General features: G+C 39.1%; 1 long non-coding RNA gene across 2 annotated transcripts in view; it reads left to right on the plus strand.

Annotated features, from left to right (window-relative positions):
- The first annotated feature begins 6 nt into the window (after window positions 1-6).
- The window catches only part of LOC116102948, a 37,100-nt gene continuing 13,580 nt past the window's right edge, over window positions 7-23,526 (plus strand). The window contains exons 1-3 of one of the 2 annotated variants that reach the window (XR_004123336.1): window positions 7-647; window positions 6,194-6,310; window positions 16,599-16,660. This is a non-coding gene — a long non-coding RNA (uncharacterized LOC116102948). Of the gene's footprint in view, window positions 648-4,605; window positions 4,902-6,193; window positions 6,311-16,598; window positions 16,661-23,526 lie in introns of those variants that run through there. The other variant, XR_004123337.1, reaches the window with a different exon arrangement.

Raw genomic sequence — 23,526 nt, forward strand, 5'->3', positions numbered from 1 at the left:
TTTTGGTTTTTTTTCTTCTGGAGCACCTTTTAGAGGCTAGTTGTAAACTGACCTGATTAAAACTGTGGGAGTTGGCAGGAGGAGGAGCGTCAACGGCCACGAATTCTGTTTGCCCTGTCGCTCAGTAAATACGATAGCAGGGGTGGGGGGAATGTTCCTCTTATGAACATCCTCCTAAGTCATGAGCCAAAATATTGCCCAGATTGCTCCTTTACTGCTAAAAAAAAAAAAAAAAAAAAACATCGTGGATGAAGCCCCAAATCTATTTTACTAATTCTCAACAAGTCCCCAAATTTTTCCTAAAAAAGTTTTTTTCAGGATAAAAACAAAAATATTTTCTGGTAAGCAAAGTAAAAAGGAATAAATTGGGTAAAATTTATTCTTTACCCTATTCTTTATCCTCTTGAGGATATCCTATCAAAGTATATCTTGAGGATATACTACCAAAGTTTCAACTGGGTAAAACTGCAGGTTCTGCACCCAAAAAAAGAAAAAAAAAAAAAAAGACCCTAAATAAACAGATTCCCTACCTGAAAGCAATTATTTTAACGGTTAAAGTTTGAATTGTGAGTCCGAGATTGCTTGTTGAATTCCTTACTCTGCACAAGTACAGCTAAAACTTTGTCAGTTACAGCCAGTGATTTGAGGTGAGATTGATTTATTCATTGTAGTTAAGCCTTAGGGTGTGCACAGGACTGCTTAAACCAAGTAATTGGACCACCCTATAATTATTTCAAAATACACAAACCAACACAGTAAAGGAAATGCAAATTTTAACCATGTTACAATTAATATTTGGAAATATGACACAAATTATATTACTACAAGGGAAGTCTTGGAATATAACGTAAAAGTTAAGTAAACAACACTATTCCTAGCAGGCACAAATTTGAAGTCATCACCACTAACCTATTTTCTTCCTACTTAGTCTTAGTTTGCTCTTTGTTTCAAAAAAGTAAATGAACATGACCATCATTCAATTCATTGAAGCTAGTGGATGCGCTATTCATTCTGCATTGTTTCATTTCCACAAAAGGAAGTTGGTGTAGGGAGAATTAGTTAACGAAGAATAATTCTATGAGGGCAGAAAAGGTTTAAAGTACAGGAGGAGTCTGTATCAGTCTCCTCCATAATGGCAATATTTATATTTGCATCTGTGTCCCCAGTGCTTAGCATAACTACTCTTGACATTAGTAGATGCTCATAAATGATTATTGGATTTTTAAAAAGTAAATAAAATTATATAAGGGTTTTTTAAACTGATGAAATCATTCAAAATGTAATATTACCTACAGTCTACCATGATCTTTACTAGTTGCTAAGTATAAGGAAATTCCTAAGATAGTACTTTGAGTCTAGCAAACTTAGAGGTATCAACTTTTTTTTAATCCATGTGGGCCTTGGAAGGCATGAACTCTATTATCTTAGTTTTCCAGGACGGAGGTATTGAAGCATAAAAATTGTCCAGTGTCACGCAACTGAAGTTCAAACAGGCAAAGTACCATCTTTTTCTTTCTTTCTTTCTTTTCTTTTTTTTTTTCCTGAGACAGGGTTTCTCTGTATAGCCCTGGCTGTCCTGGAACTCACTCTGTAGACCAGGCTGGCCTCGAACTCAGAAATCCATCTGCCTCTGCCTCCCACGTGCTGGGATTAAAGGCATGTGCCATCACTCCTCGGCTGCAAGGAACCATCTTAACCATTCTGCTATGAATCTGCTGTGGATCAGGCCATGTCTTTAAGATCTATATACAAGTGTGGAGAAGAAAATGTATTGACAAATAATGTTTTGATTTGTGAATAGGTATGGTCATATAACTAAATTGGGATTTTGTAGCCTTTCTTAAATGAAGGAAATACATTCTTTTTCCTTCCTTGCTTCCTAAAATATATGTATGAGGATCAAAATTCCTTCATCATTGTTGGTCCATGAGGTGCCATTGTTCTCATGATACAATGTGTTGTCAGGAATTAGACTAGACCTTGTCTCTACAGGGAGAAGGGATCGTGAGACAAAGAGTGGCACTGTGTTCCTTAAATAGACCTTAACTCTCCATGCTGCCACACAAGCTTGTTAAGGACTGAGGAGTGAAGATAGGTTTGAGTGGCTAAGTTAAAATAATCATTTTTATAAATATTTCATTTGTTCATAAAGATTAACATTCTAATAGAGCAGAGTAATTTGCTTAATGTTCTATGGGTGCAATTTGGTAACTATTTTATGGCAGAGGTTTGCAAACTGTTATGTGACACCCTCAGAGTTAGCTTAAGGTCAGATTTTTAAAAAACAAACTCTCTACTTCCTCTTTACCATAATGACTCTGCTTTACCTCTACTGGAGCACAGATGAGATATATCTGAAAACATGGTAATACTACTTCATATATATGTATGGGATTTACTGCCTGAAAAGGCTCTACCAGGCTGTTACATGCTTGAAGGTGCTGTGGGGGTTTCAAGATAAAGTGATTATGGCCATTAGCTATGAATCATTGGGATCCTCATCTCCCTTTTGCTGTGTTTACAGAGTATACAGAAGATATTCCAAGAAAGATCCTAATCCTGCCTTGAACATTTATTTCAGTGGATCTCCTTATTCAACATGAAAAGCCATTCTGTTAAGTTAATGAATATGTCTTAAGTCAAATGTCTTAACATTCATAAAAGGATGGCAAGCCTATACTGCCTGTAGCTGACTGATAGAATTTATGTTCTACCCTTAATGTACAATGTAGACTTTCTACTTCTCAAAGAATGTGCACTGAGATCTTTACAATTCAATACTCATCAAAAAGCTCAATAACATTTATGGAGAACTGTCTGATAGAGACATAGCTATTTTCCCCTCTAGTTCAGGGTCAGCAAATATACAATACTGCTCTTGCTACTATCTTTTCTAAGCCTCTGGCCAACTTTAATCCACAACCCCTTAAACTGAGATTAGACTCTTGTTCAAACACAATTCTCTCCAACTAGTGCTTCAGGCAGCCGCTGGCATCTCATCAGTGTTGGCATGCAACATGAAATCCATTTGCTATTTCACCTTTGGATACTCTTAAAAGCCAAACTGTCAGAAAGCCATGATCTTGAAATTCATCATTTTGTCCCCTTGTAAGATTCTTTCCTAGAACTGCTCTTTGGACTTATGTCATCAGCTTACATTACAGTCATAAGAAAACCTCTTAGAAATGCATCATATTTACTGTAGGGGTATTTTTGGAGTGCCTGTCTTCTGATTTTTTCGAACATTGAAGGGCAGAGGTCAAGTAGCACACCTAAATTCACTCAGTGAAATAGGAGATAGGAATTGAAGCAAAGATTGCCCAATCACATATCCTCTCCTCCATGCTTCTTTGTGTCCTCAGACCTGCTCCTGGCCTTGGCTTCCACCTGGCTCCCCAGCCTGTCCTCCTCCTGCCTGTATGCAGGAGGCTTTACCTTGCTTACATGCACTGAGGTACCTACTCCCTGCTCTAGTGATTTCATTTTTGCCCTTCCTCTGTTTTCCCTGCCTCTTCCTAGCCTTCCTCAGAATCTTTTTTTTTTTTTAAATAAACTCTCCCAGCATTTACTCATCAACTCACTACAATCTGAATCTGCTCTAGTCATTTTCCCAGAACTCCTTTATTGGAAGTTACTGATGACCTCCTAACTGCCAAATCTGATGACATCTTCAGTCCTCATCTTGGCCCATCTCTCAGCAATTTGACAATGCTGATCACTCCTTTCTCTGTAAAATCTATCCCTGCCTCTGGCCTCAATGACAAATTGCTCTCCAATTTCTCTTCTTATCTTTCTAACCACATCTCGATTTTCCTCACTGGATCCTCCTCTGCTTCCCATTTAATATAGGTACTCTCCAAGGACATGCCTTTATCTCTCTATGTTGTAAGCCTGTTTGATGTCATTATCTATCCCCACAATTTCAATTGTTATCTTCCTGAAGCCAACCCCTAAATCTACACCATTTGGTCCTTTCTTATTGTCAAAGGTGTTACATGTATCTCTGTCACTAGAGTACAGACTGTGAAGGACCTGAGCATAACCTATGCTAAACATTTTTAAAACATTTTCTTGCATAATCCCATCTATATTATAGTAACTGTCCAATATACATACAAGTCTTTATTTACATGCAGCAATGGAAACCTATATTTGGCATTGCTCTAGACAGAACATTTCTTTGGATTTTTGGAATATCCTGGTATTAGTGCACATTGAATTCAACCTTTTAATCTTCTAAGCCAACATAATTGTCTGAATTTTATGTGCTCTAAATATACATTTTCCACATATCAGTATTTTTGAAATCAACATGAATCTCAACAGGCTTGATTTTAAAATATAATTTGTTAGTTGGCAACATTTTAATGGTACCTGACAATCTATGACATTTAAATTTCTATGAAACACCACATTTTGTATAGAGAGTTAAAATTTAGAAATGCAATTTTAATGGGTGATTTGTTTTGTTTGTTGGCTGGTTTTTGTTTTTTGAGACAGGGTTTCTTTATGTAGCTCTGGTTGTCCTGCAACTCACTATGTAGACCAGGGTGGCCTGGAACTCATAAGATCTGCCTGCTTTTGCCTCCCAAGTACTGGGGCCATTGTTAATATTTTATCCACTAAGAAATGCTCTTTAATTCTGACTGTGTTTTTAGAGAAAGAAGAGTTTTTAAGGCTTTTCAATATTAGGGTTAAGATGAAAGGAAAAGATTTCCATTTGCACAGTAAGTTCACACCTATAAATGTTTCCTCTGCTCCAGTTACATAGCAATACTAAATGAAAATATAAAAGTGGCTAAGGACAGTAGTCTCCATGACTAAGGAGGAAGGTACAGAAGAAAGCTCAGCTCACAGCTTAATCAGCATCGCTCATAGCACCCGCTATGGAAGAGATGCAAGTAAGTTTATTCCTGAGCCAAATATGAGAGATCATGGCCCAAAAGAATGTGTTCAGATTGCTTTAAAAAAAAAAAAAAAAAAAAAAAAAAAAGTTCCAAAGTAAAAACAGTTCTGTGAAATTTTTACAGTTACAAGAACAAAGGAAAGTCATGAGGAATTTTCAAACACATTAATGGAAATATCAGATGGGCAGGTTACAGAGAATTGAGGAAATCTACATGTCTCAGATAATAGATCTGGTGACATTCTTATCTGAGGTTAGTGGATTCCAGTGATCTAGTCAAGATTCCAAAGGCTTCCTGTATTAGTCACAGGATGTTAGTTCATACATAACATGGCAGTGGACCCTTAAGAGGCTGTGATAGTCCAAGATAGTTTGGCTCTGAGTCTGCAACATTCTAATCTCTGTACTCAAAGTTCAAATCAGTCAGTCTACCTTCTAGAGTCTATATTACAGATGAGGTTTTATTCCTGAGAATTGTTAGTCTGGATCCCACAAACAGGTGATGTCACCAGGAAGAGAAAGTGCAACTGCAGACTTTAAGCTTGAAACATCCCTTCCCACACAGCAAACACATTTTTAAAATGTAGTGTCTCTATGTGTTTATTCTAGTGGCTCCATCTTATATAAATTTAAAAACCTGAGCTACCGTGTCTTATGATATAAAGATTTTTTTTTTTTTTTGAGAAATGTCTTGCTGGGTAGACCAAGCTGGCCTTGAACTCAGAGATTGGCCCATGTCTGTTTTTGCATACTGGAATGAAAGGAATGTACCACAATTCTTCTTTAGGAAGCCATGTTTTATTAGTTTGTTACATATCTTTATCTCTTCTTGCAACCTTCTTTTTGCAAAATAAGAATACTTCTTTTCTTATTTTTCTCAATTTCATAGATGAAAAGATTGTATACCATGTGTACTGCTCTCTAAGTAGCTTTCTACACCTAAATGTATGGGTGATTGCTCCCTCTCAGGACATGAGTCCTTTGGTCATTCTTTTTTATGCCTCTGCACACTTCACTACATGCATGAACCACAATTTACTCAACTAGTCCTGTCTTGGTTAGATGTGGGTATTTATATCCTGTCACTATCTCAAAATGAGCAACTCATACCTGAATTATTTTACACTGCCACATACCTTTGTAAATAAAGTAAAATTGTTGGGTAACTGCTACCTGTGTCTATAACTTTGTAAGAAGTTGAGAATTTAATCAAGTAGAAAGATAAAGACATAAACTTGCTACCAGGAAGTAAATGAAACCACCTCGTGTGTTGTTCTAATATTACAGCAATCTCCAACCAGCATTCTACTATTCAGTTACAGTTGAGACATGGAGGGAGTATAACTGTACAACTAGTAAGCAGCAGACGAGTGATGTCGAGAGAGGTTAAAACATGCGTGGAGTGTAAGTAAAGCTATGCATTTCAGTAACTGGACATGTATTACTATATTAAATATCAGTAGATGTTAAATTTAGATGTGTAAAATTAAGTCATTTATATTTAAAATGACTATTTTCTTTCTTATTAGTATTATGTATAAACTTAGTACATGTGCTTGTGCATACATGGAGGTAACAGAACAACTCTATGAAGTTGGTCCTCTCCTTCCACCTTTATGTGTGTTTATGTATGTATCCCAGAAATGGAACCCAGGTCATTTGGCTTACCCAGCATGCACCTTTACCTGCTGAACCCATCTGATCCAGGTTTACCTAGTTTTTAAAGTTGCTTCTATACTTTAAATGTACAGTAGGCAATGCCCCATGGTTCAAAGATACCTGGAAATTATCAGTTATTTCCTCAGTAAGCTGGTTTAGGAACTGGAGAGATGCCTTAACTGTTACAAGGACTGCCTGCTCTTCTGGGGGACCCAGGTTTGACTCCTACCACTCATGGCAGCTCAACTGTAACTCTGGTTCCAGGGAATCTGAAGCTGTCTTCCAACTTCCTCTGGCACTAAGCACTCAGGTGCACAGATATACATGCAGGCAACCTCTCCATATATACAAAATTAAAATAATTTTTAAAATCTAGTTCAGAAATAAGATTATCAGAAAAAGATGAGGTAAAACTAATACGCGTTAAAGGCTGAACCACTAATACCTTGACAAGAGAAGGTATTGCTCTTGACTTCATGGAGAAAGGGTTTATTTTAGCTCCCAGATTACGGGTGCAATCCAACAGCACAAAGAGGTCATATGAACTCAAGGCAGCTGGTCACACTGGTCCACAGTCAGGAAGCAGAGAGGGCTAGATGTCACTTTCTTTTCCTTTTCAGTCTAGGTCCTATTCATGAAAAGGTTCTGCCCACAGTTACTGTGGGCTTTCTTACCTCAACCTAATCAAGGAAATCCATCAGAGGCATCCAGAGGCTAACCTTCTCTACATACTCCCACATAGCCATACCAAGAGACTCTTGCTAGATGATTCTAGATCTTGTCAAGTTGGCAGTCTATATAAACAATCACCTTCTCTTAGAGAGTTTAACATGAAAAGAAAATTTCACCCCATTCTGGCAAGTTGAACTGCAGTGCTATAGGAAATAGATCAACAGCCCTCACCAAAAACATCAGCAGTGCTTCACTGTACAGTCTTCCACTGTACAGTGGAGGTCACATTGTCTGTTCAGTACTTCTATTCTTGCCAGTAGCTGTAAGATCACCTAAGGCATCTAAGATTTCACCAGAAATACCATGGGCCCAGTAAGTCAGCAGGGCAAGAGTTGGTGATGGAAGAGACATACAAGTAGTAATAGGAAGAAAACTGGCAGATGTCTATGGGGCTTTTGTTCTTCTATTTTTATAGTTCCATAGATTTCATATCTAGAGAGAAAAAAATGTCCTTCCTTCAAGAAAGTTCTAATCAATTGAGCATTCATAGTGTGGGTTAAGTTCATACCACGAAGTACATGCAGATTAGAAAGCTTGGAACAGATGCATCTAACTACTAACTGAGATCCCAGTTGGTGGTGGGGAGTGGTTCAGAGCTAGGGAGTAAAGGTAAGTGAAATCTTGGAAACAAGTAGCATTCTGGTTGAGAGGCTGCAAGGTCCTCAAGTTGTACGTGCAGCATGATGTCCAATACCTGCAATTCCAGACTTTGAGACATTGAGGAAGGAGGATAAAGGACCTGCTAGTTGGCTACATAGCAAGTTTGATGCCAGCCTGAGCTATATCCTGCCTCAACAAAAACACAAACACCAAGATGTATAAAAGGGGAACCCTAGTACCAGGCTGATGGTAGGACCTGTAATCCCAACTAAGCAGGAGGCTGAGGCAGGAGGATCATATGTCAGGAGTAGCCTGGGCAGTAAGAACAAGAATCCCAAAGTCAAAAGAGCAGAGGGGTAGGATGTGGACATTGGAAAAGCAGTGATTAAGAATATTTACTCCATACTCATTAAGGACCAGTTTGCATTCCAGCTGGCACATAACAAAGCCAGCCTCAGAGTCACCAGAGTTCCAGAGGAAGGCAGGCAGAAACAGGAAGATCCCTGGGGCTTTCTGAAATCCAACATCGCTGGGAAAACAAGAGCCCTAGATTCAGTGATAGATACCACCTCAAAGGAGAATACGATAGACCCAATGGAAAATGATGGGGTAGGATGGCTGGGGAGGCATTGGGCTGGAGTGAGGAACTGCAAACTAAGTCCAGAGCTACTGCTCCTATGTATAGGGATGTAGGGTAGAGAAGTACTCTTTTCTCGCTTAGGTCTTATATCATCCTTGGACAGGATTGTGTCAAAAGCATGATGATCAGAGGAACTAAGGCTCAGAGAAATTTAGTAACTTGCCTAAAGTCACTTAGGGACTACAATTTGAATGCAGGACCACTGACATCAGCTTTTCTCACTTAAGAGGCTGCCCCACCTTCTTTGCCTTCTCACAAGAGAGAGAAACTAGTATTTCTCATTGCCAGATAGTCTTGATTGCTATTTACTTTCTCATCTATTTCATATTATGATAATGTTTTCCTGGAATTGGATGATATAATACTAGAAATTGAAGATGTTTATTCGCTACAAAGATTACATATGCAGGCTTCCTGTCATAATCAAGGGAAGTTGCTCACATCATTTATGATTTCCAGTCTTCTCTGTAGATGATAATGCTTATTTTAGGAATCTGGTTTTACTAAGCCTGCTGATCTTCCAAAGTAGGTGATGGGGGGGGGAAAGGGGGCAGTCACATACCCTTCTGATATTTATTGAGTCTGGAGTCCACCTTAAATTAGTTTGCTGGGAAATACTGCATGTGATGAATGATGTAGTATTTAAATGAAGCTGTGGATGTTTTCCTTTGTAATAAAGCAAATTACTCTAACAAAATATTTTGTTTCATTTCTTCATACAAAATTCATGTTTGAAATCCATCTAGGCCCTAAAACTTTAAATTTCCATAACAAGTTTTATGCATTATTAAATTTTATGCAGTACTGCATTATGCTTTTGAAATTGATTGTACAATCTAATTAATTCAGAATATTAACTACAATTTCCATAAAATGAATAGGATAATGTTGATGGGGGTGAGATGGAGGGCTTAAGATCATCTTTAACCCCTCTCTCCAGCATCCCAATTATATGTATACTAAAAACAGCTTCTCTGGAAGTCCCCTAGCCAGTTTGGGGAAACAGCCAAGATCAAACGTTAATTTAAAATACTTCCAAATAGACAACTCTTAAAGACTTCTGCTTCATTCTCATGCAAACATTTCCAACTTTCTGTCAAAAGTTAAAGCCCCATTTTTAAAATTTGTTTGTTTCACTTCTGTTAGCCAGAATTTTTATAAGCCATGAGATTTCTAAATCCAAAGTAGATGAATTATCAAATTAAAAGTATGATGAAGGTAAATAAGCTCTTAGAGACTGCCTCCCTGAGAAGCCAAACACATCGATTGACAGCCTGGTAACAATGGAAGAGAGCAAACTGTCAGAATGAGAAAATCTCAGAAACCACAGAGTCTGGGGGCTGTTTATCCTAGAGAAAGCAGCCTGTAGAATGAGCAAGACAGGGGCCCTTACATCTCAGGTCCATAACATGACCAATGCTCATGGTAACCTGGAGAAAAGGGAACAATTCAATTCATACTTTCCTAACACATGCCTCTATTTTTAAAAGTAATAAAGTATTGTATTAAATATCTTAAATCTTAAATGACTTGAGAAATTGACTTAGGTAGAATATCAATTTTCTTATATTGTAAAGCAAGTAAGAGATATACTAGATATATTAGAACTGAATCTTCTTCTACAAACAAACAATCTGAGAAACCTGTGTTGGTAGCAACCCAGATGTCTCAAGACCCAGATAGGCTCTGGACACAAACGAGGTCAAACCACCATCAACACTTAAAAGTTTCTACTCACAACACCTAGCCATGTTGCTATATAACATCAGCATACGCGAATGCCCATTCTCAATTGCCATTTGTGTTCCACTGTAGAGAGCCACCTGTTGTTTCTGACAGTTAGAGGTTCCTTCTGGGACTATCTCAGCCACAAACCCTGTGTCATAGCAAACAGCTTCGGGACGCCTTGAAATCTTGCCATGCTGACTAACCAGATGAAAAGAAGGCATCTTTACCACTATGTTGACAACTGTCTCCTGACCAAAAGATGACTGTTTATGCCTCAAATTTCCAAGTACTTCAAGAAAACTTCTTTTTTTTAATTAACTCCTATGTCCCTTCAGATCAGAAGGAGCAAGAGTCATTCTGTATGTTTATTTATTTCAGGTTTATTATTTTAAGATATTTTCACTTATTTATTAATTTATTAATGTGTGTGTGTGTGTGTGTGTGTGTGTGTGTGTGTGTGTGCACGCACATGGGTTCATAGGTGTCCTGGCACTTGGGGAGGTCAAAGGATAACTTTCAGGAGTGAATTGTCTCCTTCCATCATGTGGATTCTGGTAACTGAACTCTGACCATTAAACTTAGCAACAATGCCTATACCCATTAAACCATCTTGCCAGCCCTGCTTTTATTATTCTTAATTAGGTGTGTGTGTATGTTCATGTAAGTGCAGGTGTTTCCAGAGATCAGAGGCATTGGATTATCCTGGCTAAATCTTACATACATAGGTGTAGTTATGTGTGGTATTTGTATCTGGTTCCTGATCTTAGAGGAAAAACCCTTTGACCTCTCATCATACAATATAAAGCAACAGTAGAGTTCTCATATACAACCTTTGTTATATTGAGTTGCATTTCTCCTATGCCTAATTTGTTGAGAGTTTTTAATCATGAAAGAATGTTGAATTTTGTCAAATATTTTTTTCTGCATCAACTGAAGTACATGGATTTTATCTTTTTGATTCAGTCTGGTTAGACTCTATGTTTCTAGGAATTTATCAATTCCTTTTAGGTTTGCTATTTTTTTTTTTTTTTTTTACATATAGCTGTTTATACTGGTCTCTTATAATTCTTGTATTTCTTTGTATCAGTTGTAATCGCTCCTTTTGTGATTGTATTTGATATTCTCTCTCCCCCCCCTCCTTCTTCTCTCCCCATCTCTGAGGAAGGATTTATTCAGGCCACCAGTTTGAGTAGACACAGTAGAGAAGACATGGCAATATAGACCCATGACAACAGGACCGTAAGGTGACTGCTTGTTACATCTCAGTGGGCTAGGGCACAGAACAGACCTTAGTCTGGCTGAGAGTTTGTTTTATTTTGTAATCTACTCAGAGAACCAACTCCTAGCTCCACTAATCTGTTCTGGTTTCTTTCTAGTCTCTGTTTCATTTTTTTCCCATTCTGATCTTTATTGTTTTTGTTACTGGTACTGATTTTGGCCTTAGACATTTCGTAACTCCTTGAAGTATGGCAGTAAGCTATTTATTTGAGCTATTTTGCTGTTTCCTTTCCCTTGCCCACCCCTTCCTAAGCAATGCCTTTGGTTTTATTTCTGGGATGGAAAGTAGAACAGAACCAGAAAGGGGGCGAGGGAAATTTAAAAACAGAGCTCCACGTTGGAAATTGGATCTTTTTATGAAATCAGCCAAAAGTCTTAGAGATGTTTACACAGGTCTGTGGATTATGTAACTCTGAGGTGACCTCCACGTTGTCATCTATACTAATGATGCCTCTGGAATTGTGCAAAATTGTGCCTCGGGGAGAGAGTTAAAAATACATTTTACTTATACCAGTTTCTGCCTTTTTGAATTTGGCACCTCTATTTAAACCTTGTGCTTTAGCACAAAGATCAAAGTCCACAGAAAGACAGGAAACTGATGTCTCCTCTCCACATTGCTTAGTTTTAGCTGATATCAGAGTAGGAAGGGTTCAGAGGATGTTGAAAACCAGAATTGCAGCAGCAGCTCTCCCACCTCCTAAAATAGTGCAAGAGAGAGTGTTTTCTGCAGCAGTGCAGTATGGACAAGATGAAGAAAGGGAAGGTCTGGCCAGGCATGCTGGCATATGCCTTTAATCATGGAACTCAGGAGGTGAAGGCAGGAGGATTCTCAGTGAGTTTGAGGCTAGCCTGATCTGCATAGTGAGTTCAAAGACAGCCAAAGCTACAGAGATTCTGTCTCAAAAACCTGAAACGAAGGGAGGGAGGGAAGGAAGGTCTGTTGAGTGAACAGTAAGAGAGTAGAGAACTCTGTTCTGTGGTATAGACTCTAATTTACTTATGATGATGGCTTGAATTCCCCAAAAACTTCTCTATGAAGCTAGTTGCATTAAATCTATATGGGGCAGAGCTTCAGCTATTCTTTTCATTTACTCAGTAGCGTCAGTGAACATTTCTGTGTGTCTTCTGTCTTAACAACCATCAGTGGCCATGATTTACGATTTTTATTGTTGTTGTTGAGTTTTCTTTTAAGGAAACTACCAAGTCATTTTTAAAATTTATTTGTGCAGATGAATATATAGTCATTTGTGTGCAGGTGCACATATGTGTGTAGTCACACATGCATATGTGTACTTATTCATGTAGAAGCTAGAGGTCAACCTCAGGTTTTGTTCTTGGATTTTTGTTTTGTACGTGTGGGCTCTGGAGGTCAAACCCAAGTGTTCGTCGTGCTTGTACTTTAATGACCAAGGCATCTCCCTAACTCACTAAATTATTCTTACTGCCTACAGGCTCACCACTTTAATGGTTGCTTGTGTCAACCCCAAGTATGCTTCATACTTACCTTCTTTTTTGTTGGCCAGAGATGGAGGCTAGATACAGCCATTTGTTCTCCAGCCTACTACAACATTTTGTTCCAATTATTGATAGTTGAGCTAAGAACAGGGTTTCAGATGGTTCAGCATTGGTTCTTCTGGAGCTAGAGTTGCAGGTGGTCCTGCACTGCCTGATGTAGGTGCTGAGAACCTAGCTCAGGTCCTCTGAAAAATCAGCTTGTGCTGTTAACCACAGAGCCATCTCTCTAGTCCTCAAGGTGTTTTTAAATCCCCCCTCTATGTGTATGTGTGTGCCTGTGTGTCTATGAGTGCTATTAGGAATCAAACACAGATATGCCAGCTAAATGCTCTAGCACCTGAGAATCCCAACCCTTAAATCTCAGTATTTCTTCTTTGATCTATTACTGTTTCAAAGGCATCTTGCTTAATTTTAATATCTTTGTGAATGTTCCAGATTTTATACTCAAGTAGATTTCCAGTTTCCTTCCATTTTAGTCAGAAAATATACTTGGCATTATTGCAGTCTTCTTAATTTGTGAGTTTTGTGCCAGCTTTGTCTACACAGAGAATTCCAGGACAGCCAGACTACACAGAGAGACCCTATTTCAAGAAAGAAAGAAAAAAAAGGAAGGGAAGAGAAGAGAAGGGGAGGGGAGGGAAGAAAGTGAAAGTTGTTGAGCAAACAGTAAGAGAAGAGAAATCTACTATGCAGTGGTATAGACTCTAATTCACTTATGGTGGTGGCTTGAATCAGGCCTTATTTTGTGATCTCAAATTTTATGCTAGAACTCATACTTCATATTTGTTTTATTATGTACATGTTAAGTAATTGCTTATAGCCTAAACTGTGTTTAGTACACTTCTCTTTTTAGATCTTATGCTAGAGTTAAGAGTCATTTAGTGTCATTTTATGGCATTAAGAGTTTTCTGAATTCAACTATGTAATTTATCACACTTTTCGTATTTTTACATATTGTTCTTGTCTCTTTTCAAAGAATTCATTTAGCTTCTCTTATAAGACCAAGACAATGAAAGCCCTCAGAATGTGTTTGTCTCTAGAGTATCTTAATCTCTCCGTTTCTAAAGGACAGCTTTGCTGGGTATAGTATTCATGTTTTTTGTCTTGTCATGTTTTGTTTTGTTCTTCTTTTAAAACATTGAATATGTTATTTCACCCCTTCCTGGACTGCTAAATTTCTGTTGAGAAGTACACAATAAACTATATGTGATGAGTTCCTATCCTCCTCCTGCTTTCGAGTCTCTCTTTGCATGTGCCTTTCCACAGTTAACTATAATGTGCTCCCGCTTCCTACCTCTGTCTTGCCTCTGTCTCCTTTGAGTACTTCCTCATATTTATATAATTGGTAATATGTAATACATGCATTATTTAAGTTTTTGTCACCTTTCAATTTTTTTCTCTTTATTCTCCTAGTTACTTGTTTCAAATATTTTACCTTTTGTTCACTAATTCTTTCTTCAGCACAGTTGAGTCTGCTCTTGAAAATCTTTGATGGTTTTCCCAGTTCAACTAGTGGGTCCTTCAGTGTTAGGATGTGTCCTTCTTTTTATTTTTATTAAACAAACTTTATTAAGTTTTCCATTTTGTTCTTTCATTGTTTTTCTATTTTATTTAGTTGTCTTGCATCTCACTAAGCTCAAGGTCATTATTTTCAATTACATTTCAGGCAGTTTGTGCATTGCCATTTCTTCAGGATCAGTAATCAGAGCTTTGTAACTTTCTCTGGGTGTCTGGTATTTGTTGCCTTGTTATCCATGTAGCTCTGCACTGGTGCCTGCACATATGAAGGGCCAGCCCCTCTTTCACTCTGTAATTACCGTCTTCAGAAAGTTAAAGGTTTGTTTCTGCTAGGCTTCTGAGCTTACAGGATTACCTAAGGGATCACAGTTGAGAGACTTGGATCCAAGTCAAGTCAGTGATGTGATGTTGGCTATGGTGAAGACTCCAGTTGGCAGCTATATTCCCAAGGGGCTCTAGTTGGTTTATATGCTCTAGTCTTGAGACAGGTTCTTTTAAGACCTTGATAGGTAGGATAGGGCTATAATAAGGGCCCCCATAAGGAACAGTCAGTGAGCTTGTGGTGGTTTGAATATGCTTGGCCCAGGGAGTGGCACTGTTAGGAAGTGTGGCCTTGTTGGAGGAAGTGTGTCACTGTGGGGGTCGGCTTTGAGACCTTCCTCCTAGCCATGTGGGAGATAGTCTTCTCCTGTTTGCCTTCGGAACAAGATGTAGAACACTCAACTCCTCCAACGCCATACCTGCCCGGATGCTGCCATGTTTCCTACCATGATGATAATGGACTGAGCCTCAGAACCTGTAAGTCAACCCCAATTAAATGTTGTCCTTTATAAGAGTTGCATTGGTCATGTTGTTTCTTCACAGCAATGGAAACCCTAAGACAGAGCTTGTTACTAAGTATTGTCTGTTTTGGTTCTTCTGGGTCACTTGCAAGGAACCCTATTAGAGTGATGGATGGATTCCTAGGTTGGCTATACTGCCACTGATCACAATAGAGATGACCTAGCACTGATACTATGACTGAGACACAGCGAGACCATATGGCTGACTGGGAGTGGTGCACTACCAATGTACAACATCAAGAGAGACATTTATCATTAGTAGAGGAAAGTTTGACATTTGGAGAATGGCTTCTACTGAATGTAGATCACTATTGAATATTATGTAGTTAAAAATGTTAAGTTGAGCCATTACTATAACCTGAAAACTGTCTGTAAGAAAAACAGATTTGCATACATGAAGAAGATAAAGTGAGAAATGGTAATAGGGAAGAAGGAACCTGCTAAAGTTATAGTTTTGAAAAAAATCTCATCTTTGGGGGTAGGAATGGAAGCATTTAGTCAGGCATTAGAAATCTCCTATTTGAAGTGTACAGGACCCTGATATAGGTCATTCTGAAAAGTGTTACATATACATCCCCAGAGGAATTCACAGAAATTTATTCTACATGATCAGATACTGTGTGTATATGATAGAACTTTAGATGTTAGCACAAAGTAGAAGTATATTATTTTGCATCATGACATTTTTACTTATTCAATGTCATTCATATAGAATCAACTGTTGAGTTATTGGTCCCTTGAAAATTTCTAATGCTTTTAAATGAAAAAAAATGTATCTCATATATGATAAAGACAGTGACTCTCACATAGAGAGGCCTTGGACTCAAGTGATTAGTTATTCTCTCCTCCTCCTCCTCTTCTTCCTCTTCCTCTTCTTCCTCTTCTTCCTCATCTTCCTCTTCCTCTTCTTCCTCTTCCTCTTTCTCCTCCTCCTCTCCTCTTCAAGATGAACTTTTAAGGAAGTGCAGACACTCATCTCTTGTGCTGAAAAAAGTACCACACTGAAAATATTTCCTGACTCTTAAGGAAGGTTTACCAGTAGTTTGATTAAGTAAATAATGAATCAAAAGTCCTCAAATGTTTGTCTTAAACTATATTTTAGCCTCTACAACCAATATCTATCTATGTAGGACAGTGTGTGAATCTGTGCTCTTAATTTCATGTCTAAATTCTTCAACAGTTTACTTCATAGATGAAGAAACTGAAGTTCACGGAGGTTGAGTGACCAACTGAGATTCACAGGTAAAAAGCCAAGTTTCACATCCAAGGTTGTATGTCTCCCTACAGAACTCTGTAGTCTGGCCAAGGTAATACTTACACTGTATCTTGAAAAAGCTTGCACAATGTGCGCTTTCTTAAAAAACACACAGTGCTGTTAGAATAATAATTGTAGGTGGTATTGGCAAGATACATATTACTATCAGCACCACATCTAGTCTGTACAAGTTTGCTATAGATGTCTAACTAGAATAATAGAAGCAACAATAATACTTCAAATGCATAAAATAGCAAACACCATCGGGCATGGTGACACACGCCTTTAATCCCAGCAGTTGGGAGGCAGAGGCAGGCAGATTTCTGAGTTTGAGGCCAGCCTGGTCTACAGAGTGAGTTCCAGGACAGCCAGGGCTATACAGAGAAACCCTCTCTCGAAAAGCACCTCCCCCCCCCAAAAAAATAGCAAACACCTTGCAATTCACTTTTTTTGTATGATTAGATAAGTACTCTTACATAGCATCAAGTCCAGTGACTAGATGTGGCTGGTGGGAATGCTGTTCTGAAAAGAATTCTGTGGTATATTCCAGGATCCATCCATATAAATCAGGCTTACGAATGAATAAATGTCTTATGTATGGTCACATAAATGAGCAAACTAAGACCAAAACTCAGATTTCCTTCAATCCATTGTCATTGCAGTAAAACTACATTATATAGGGAGATATCTGGTTTAGCATTCAAAGACATTAGAGTTGATTATAAAGTTCTGAGCTCAATAATGTTTACAACAAAACTGGATGTTTTATACAACACAATGGAAATAAAATTTACTGCAGCTATGAACAGGCATGTGAAAAAGGCCCCAGACATGGGAGTGCTACGGAGTAGACATACGACAAGGATGAGACAGACATGCTGAGAAATCCTCAGCTGAGTTGTTACACTGCTTGGCCAATAGCAGTTTCTAGAAAAATCTAAGCTCAACACTATTTCAGTGGCTGGAGAGATGGTTCAGACATTAGGAGCAGTTACTGCTCATGCAAAGGATATCAATTTGGTTCCCAGAACACAGCTCACAACTGTCTGTACCTCCAGTTTCAGGAGATGTAATGCCTTCTGGCCTTTACAGGCGCCTGCATACACATGCTGCACAGAAACGAATGCAGGTACATAGCAAGTAAATAAATAATGTTTTAAAAATCCTCCAAGAGCATTTTGGATAATGCCGGTATGGTATCAATGGTGATATAAACCAGGCATGAAGTCCATGTCATTAACCCCAGCACTTGGAAGGCAGAGACAGGTGTATCTCTGTGAGTTCAAGGCCAGCTTGGTCTAAATAGTGAGTTCCAGGCCAACCAAGGCTATATAGTGAGAGCCTGTTTCAAACAAACAATCATGATATGAGACATCAAGCTTTCAAGATAGCACAGAAATAATCATCACCTATGCTTTAGCTAATATAGAATCTTCAGCCTATGGTGGACACACATTCAGCTTTTGGAAATTTGTATTAGTACAGTCTGTATACAAATCAGTATTAAAATGTGGATAGCCCAGGTCTTGTATTTTGATGCTAATTCTCCTCTCCTGGAAAGCACTGCAGACGAGGAGCAAATCACGTATACAGGTGCCTTGTGAACTTTCTCCCCACCTTAACTTTAAAAATACAGCCTAAGGCTGATGATTGGGCAGCAGGAGGGAAGGTGGAGCTGAAAAGTTTGGGGGAGAAGGAGAGAGAGGAGACAGAGGCGGGGAGGAGACAGGTGAAGAGGACAATGGAGGAGGATGAGGTGGAAGGAAGATGGAGCTGAAGCACATGGCTTGGAGAAAGCGCAGGTCATATGGGATCTAATAGATGGGAATAGAGTAGTGTAGTGGTAGATCTGCCCAGTCTAGGCAAGTAGCTTGTATACCAATTAATTGAATTGTGAATTCATTGATTGGGTAAATTGGGTTAAAAATTTACTGAAAGAAAATGTAAGACAAGATTAGTAATTAATAAGTAAGCAGTGACATAAAATGACCTCTGAGAATGATAGCAAAATCTATCTGGTTCTTAGAGCATATTCAGAGTAACAGCTACAGAATCATTCACTGTGGTACAAACTGTGCGGAATAACTAGATAGTGGAGAGACTGTACTGTCCGCAGTGTAGGTCAGAGGTTCAGACACTGCTGCCACACTCTTCTCAGTTGGTAGTGTCATCTTTGAATACAAAAAGGCAAGAAGGTACATATTATTCAGTCAGCTGTGGCCTTCAAAGGCCAAACATCTTTTTCTTCCAGCTGGAGTCACCTGCCTGACTACACAATCCCTAGCACTCAGGGCAGTTGAGTGGCAGGGCACTCCACCCCACTACTTAGCCAGAGTCACCTCCGAGAGAACAGACAGGGATTCTTACAGCTTTACACTCTGCCTTTGTTGGTTGTTTCCTAGGTGACAAAGTGTTCTGTCCTCTGCTGTAAATAAAGACAGGAGCAAAGCAAAGGGTCTAACCCTTTCCTCCTTCACTCATTCTCTGTCCAGTTCAGCCGCATGCTCCTTGGGAGACAATATGTGAAGCCCTGTTTCCTAGACTCATGCCTTTCTTTTAAAAAAAATTTTTTTGTGTGTGTGTTTTATGTACATATAGAATTTTATATCAGTCACAAAGCTTTTGCAGCTAATATTCAAAGGCCTCCTGTTCTCATGCCTACTGCATCCCAAAATATTTTCTAAGCATAAGAGGAACATATTCAAAAACTGTTGGAGCTTGTATTGCATGTCCTTTATTAGTCACTAAATAGCCCCATGGTAGGATTCTGTTTTCCCAAGCTATTGACATGAGAGTTTGCATGTGACAGGCTTTGGCCAAATGTATTATCAGAAGTGACATGTGCCATAACTGCTTAAAGGTTAAGAATAACTTATCACGGATCTGCTGTAGTTCTGCCTGCTCTCTGACCCCATCACGAGGGTACAACAGTCTAGGTTGTGGGTCCTCTTGGATCTCAAATGAGGAAGGTGTTGGAAGCATGGCCACAACACACTGAGGATGACATGCAATAAAAGTGAGAGATAAAGCTCTGTGGATATAAGTCTCCAATAATTGAGTCTGCTACTACAGTGACACATGACTTCTATTCTGTGCTGTAGCAAAACCAGGCAATCATTTTCCAGCACCGTACCCATTCCTACCACCTTGCTCCATATACACTGTACTGCCTTCTTCCTCTTGCTCCCCAAGGTCAAAGGTCATCCCACTCAGCCTTTGTAAAGTTTTCCTTTCCATCTGTCCAATGTGAGTATGCACTCTGATCTTGCAATCTATCCTGCGTTTAGCCCCTTGCACACAGCCCTGGTGCTAATTATCTTCCTGTACACATACTTCACTCTCTCACAAGCCCAGTGAAGCAGAAACCATAACTGATACTTGGTGTCATGCTTGTTGCATGGCAGACATGAAAAGCACAGATGAATGTTGTTTTCATGCCGATGGTTTGTTGGTTTTAGATGAACAACCACTGATCTCCTTCTTGAAAACAAAAACTCAGAAAGAGCCAGATTGTAGGCATGTCATGGTCTAGTCTTGTCAGCACAGCTCATTACAGGCACACGCTGAGATCTAAAAGTTGAACATACCACTCCTGATAATACCTGGGATCCACTGTGAATTAAGTTCTGTTTGTTGTGATGTGTGCAGTTAGGGAAATAATGTCAGAATTATCAAACTCACCTGAGATGATAGAGTTAGACCTTAGCTATCCTACTAAGACCCTTTGCAACTTATTTAAAGCCCCAACAACCACAAGGAGTTGCAGCATCTTCTATAACTCTTAAAGAAGAAATTTTAATTTTTGAAAATTATTTTTATGTGTATGGGTGTTCTGTCTGTATGTGTGGCTGTACAATAAGTACATGCCTTGGTGTCCACAGAGACCAGAAGAGGGCATCAGATCCTTTGCAAATGGAGTTACAGACAGTCTTGAGCTGCCGTGTGAGAGCTGGGAATCAAACCTGGGTCTTCTGGTGGTGCAGCCAATGTTCTTAACTAGTGAACCCTCTCTCCAGCCCTAGGAAAGTTAATTTTGTAAGTTCCCGGGACAGCTGCTCAAGAGGTATCCTATTGCGTGCCATAGCATGCAGTATTTTAATGAGCCTCAGTGTAAGGTTGAGTGAACAAATGAACCAATAAGTATTCTGAAATTTCTCCATCTTAAAAAGATTTAGTTTTCTTTCAACACCCACATTTCTTTAGCCACAAGAATTTTACTACTTTTAATGTATTATGGTTTTGTTTTTATTCTGTTTTGTTGAGATTCAGTCTCATTTACTCCAGGTTGGCCTCAAATTCACTAGGTAGCAGAGAATGGCCTTGAATTTTTGACCTCTTGCCTCTCTGCTCCCAAATGCTGGGGTTATAGTCATGTGCCACCACACCTGCTGTTTTGTGGTGCTGAGAATGGAACCCATGGCTTCCTGCATGGTCTGCAAGTACTTTGCCAATGGAGGTACATCTTCGAGCCTGAAGTATTCTATTCTAATGATCCTTTTTAATTTAATGATCCTAAGATCCTAATTTAAACTTTAGGAAACTCTAGTTTTCTAATTATCAAGTCCTTTAGTAAGTGTTTTTTAATACAGTATTCTTAGAGTAAATTGTACAGTACCTATGTGAAAGGGAGCCAGATAGCACCCAAAGGTATTAAAGCATTTACTACAGGACACAAGACCAGATCTACACTAGCACAAATCACTTGGAAGTGAATCCCTTCCCTTTGGCAACTGAAATTAATTTAAACAACCCCTCCTGCCATGCTTTTGTTTGACATTTCTTTCAGATGCCAATATGCACCTCACTTTGTCAAATTAGATAAATCCAAGCTGCTGGTATTTTACAGCTTTAAAACCATATGGCTATGTGTTTAGGATGTTTGAAGTCACCCCGATTTCATGTGATTCTTAACATTTTAATAAAATCTATTTGTTAAATGTATAACCAAATATGAAACTATTCTATATAATCGTGAGATTTCATGTAGTTAAATTCATAAGTAAAAAAAAAAAAAAAAAATCTCTATTATCCTTCAGTTCAAGCCAACCAGCTCTTACAAACAAAGCTACAAAGTGCTACTTACTGGTTTACCTATAACAACCAAAATATGTTCCAACAAAAGGGAGCAGTGGTTGACTTTAATATGGAAGTAGTGCAGTATATGAGGTCCTCCCAAAGAGGTGGCATCAGGGCTTGGGCCTTGAAGGGTAAGTAGGAGTCTGCCGGATACATCAGAACATTAACCCTTAGGTTCTGAGCAGAAGCACAGCCCTGCATGTCCTTAGTTTCTTAAGAAAATAGGAGCATCCTGTGAGAGAAGCAGAGCCAATGTCTAAGGCAGATGAAGCATTGGCCTAGTGATGCCATAATATGGAAGACTCCAAATTATCCTTCAGGCTTAAAGTATTTCTCTAGGTCTCAGGAAGACATTTTCTGAGCAGACAGAGTTTGGTTTGTTTAAAACTGTAAAAATCATCTTTTGGATGTTACTGTATTGACAACAGGGAAGAATGTTAACTGTTTTCTCAAAATTATCTCAGACTAATCACTTCTAAACATTCAGAGATATTTCTGGAGACATTTGTCTTAATATGATCTCTGTTATTATAATCAAATTCCTTAGACTGGGTAAGTACGAAGAAGAGAGGTTCATTGTGGCCCATTGTCCTGGAGGCTGGAATTTGGTGTTAATTGGAGCTCATACTGGTTTAGCCACGGTGAAAATCAGGTGAACAGGTACATGCAGAAGAGAGAAAACATGGGTTGGACTGACTTCATAACAACCAATTTCTTTTGTTGTTCTTTCTGTTGCTATTGTTGTTATGTTTGGAGATAGGATCTCTCTACACAGCCCTGGCTGTCCTGGAACTCACTGCATAGACCAGGCTGGCCACAAACTGACTGAGATCTGCCTGCCTCTTCCTCCTGAGTGCTGGGATTAAAGGCATGTGCCACCTCTGCCCAGCAACAACCTGTTCTTGCAGTAACTAGTCTAGAACCCAGAACTGAAAGAAAACTTGAATCCCTCTTACTGATTTCAACATCTGTCAGAGGCATTGGAATCTTCAGAATCCCAACATCAGTTCAATTTCAGCATGAGCTGTAAGGGAGACAACTTTATTAAAACCACTGCAGCATCTTCACTTATTCATTTGCCAAACATACACTGTGTGCTCTTGTGGTCAAGGTTGGGGACAATGTGAAAAATGCCAAGCTAAAAGTGACCCTTTGCTGAGCTTAAGGAACTGCTTGTCCAGAAAGTGGGCTCTGGGTGGAGGATACTCTTAGGGAAATGGACTGGGTCTCTCTCTGCCCCTGGGAAGGAGACTTTTCAGTTTAGCAGGATGGGTAGAGGCTTACTTTCAGGGAGCATTTTGGAGATCATGAAAGCCTTTCAACTCTGTTCTCCCAACATGATTGAAAGGAGAAGGCAGAACCAAGCTTTGGCAGGTGCTTGTTCACACTGTAAGAGGGCAATGAATCTTTCTTTCCCTAGTTGTAAAAGCTTCCTAAAAATGCTTCCTAATGCACCTCTGGCTACAAAATAACTCAAGAGGGAACAGCCAAATTGTTCTCCACATCCCTCCCCTTGCCCTGCCATTTCTATAGCTCCATGATCTCAGAGACACATCAGCCCCCTCTGGCCCCCCCTGCTCTCTTGTATCTCTTAACTGAGATGTCTTTAGAAGCAGAGCTTGAGCCAGCTTTGCCCCTTTCCACACCACACAGCAGTGCTGAGTTGTCTTGGAACTAAGATGAACCTTCCAGCTGGCAGGACCAAGGTAAATAGGATGTGAGCTTGGTTTGTTGGGAAATGCCAGTTAGACACATACAAGTGTGATTACAAGACCTT

This window comes from Mastomys coucha, unplaced genomic scaffold (assembly GCF_008632895.1).
Source record: "Mastomys coucha isolate ucsf_1 unplaced genomic scaffold, UCSF_Mcou_1 pScaffold1, whole genome shotgun sequence".
Lineage (NCBI taxonomy): Eukaryota > Metazoa > Chordata > Mammalia > Rodentia > Muridae > Mastomys > Mastomys coucha.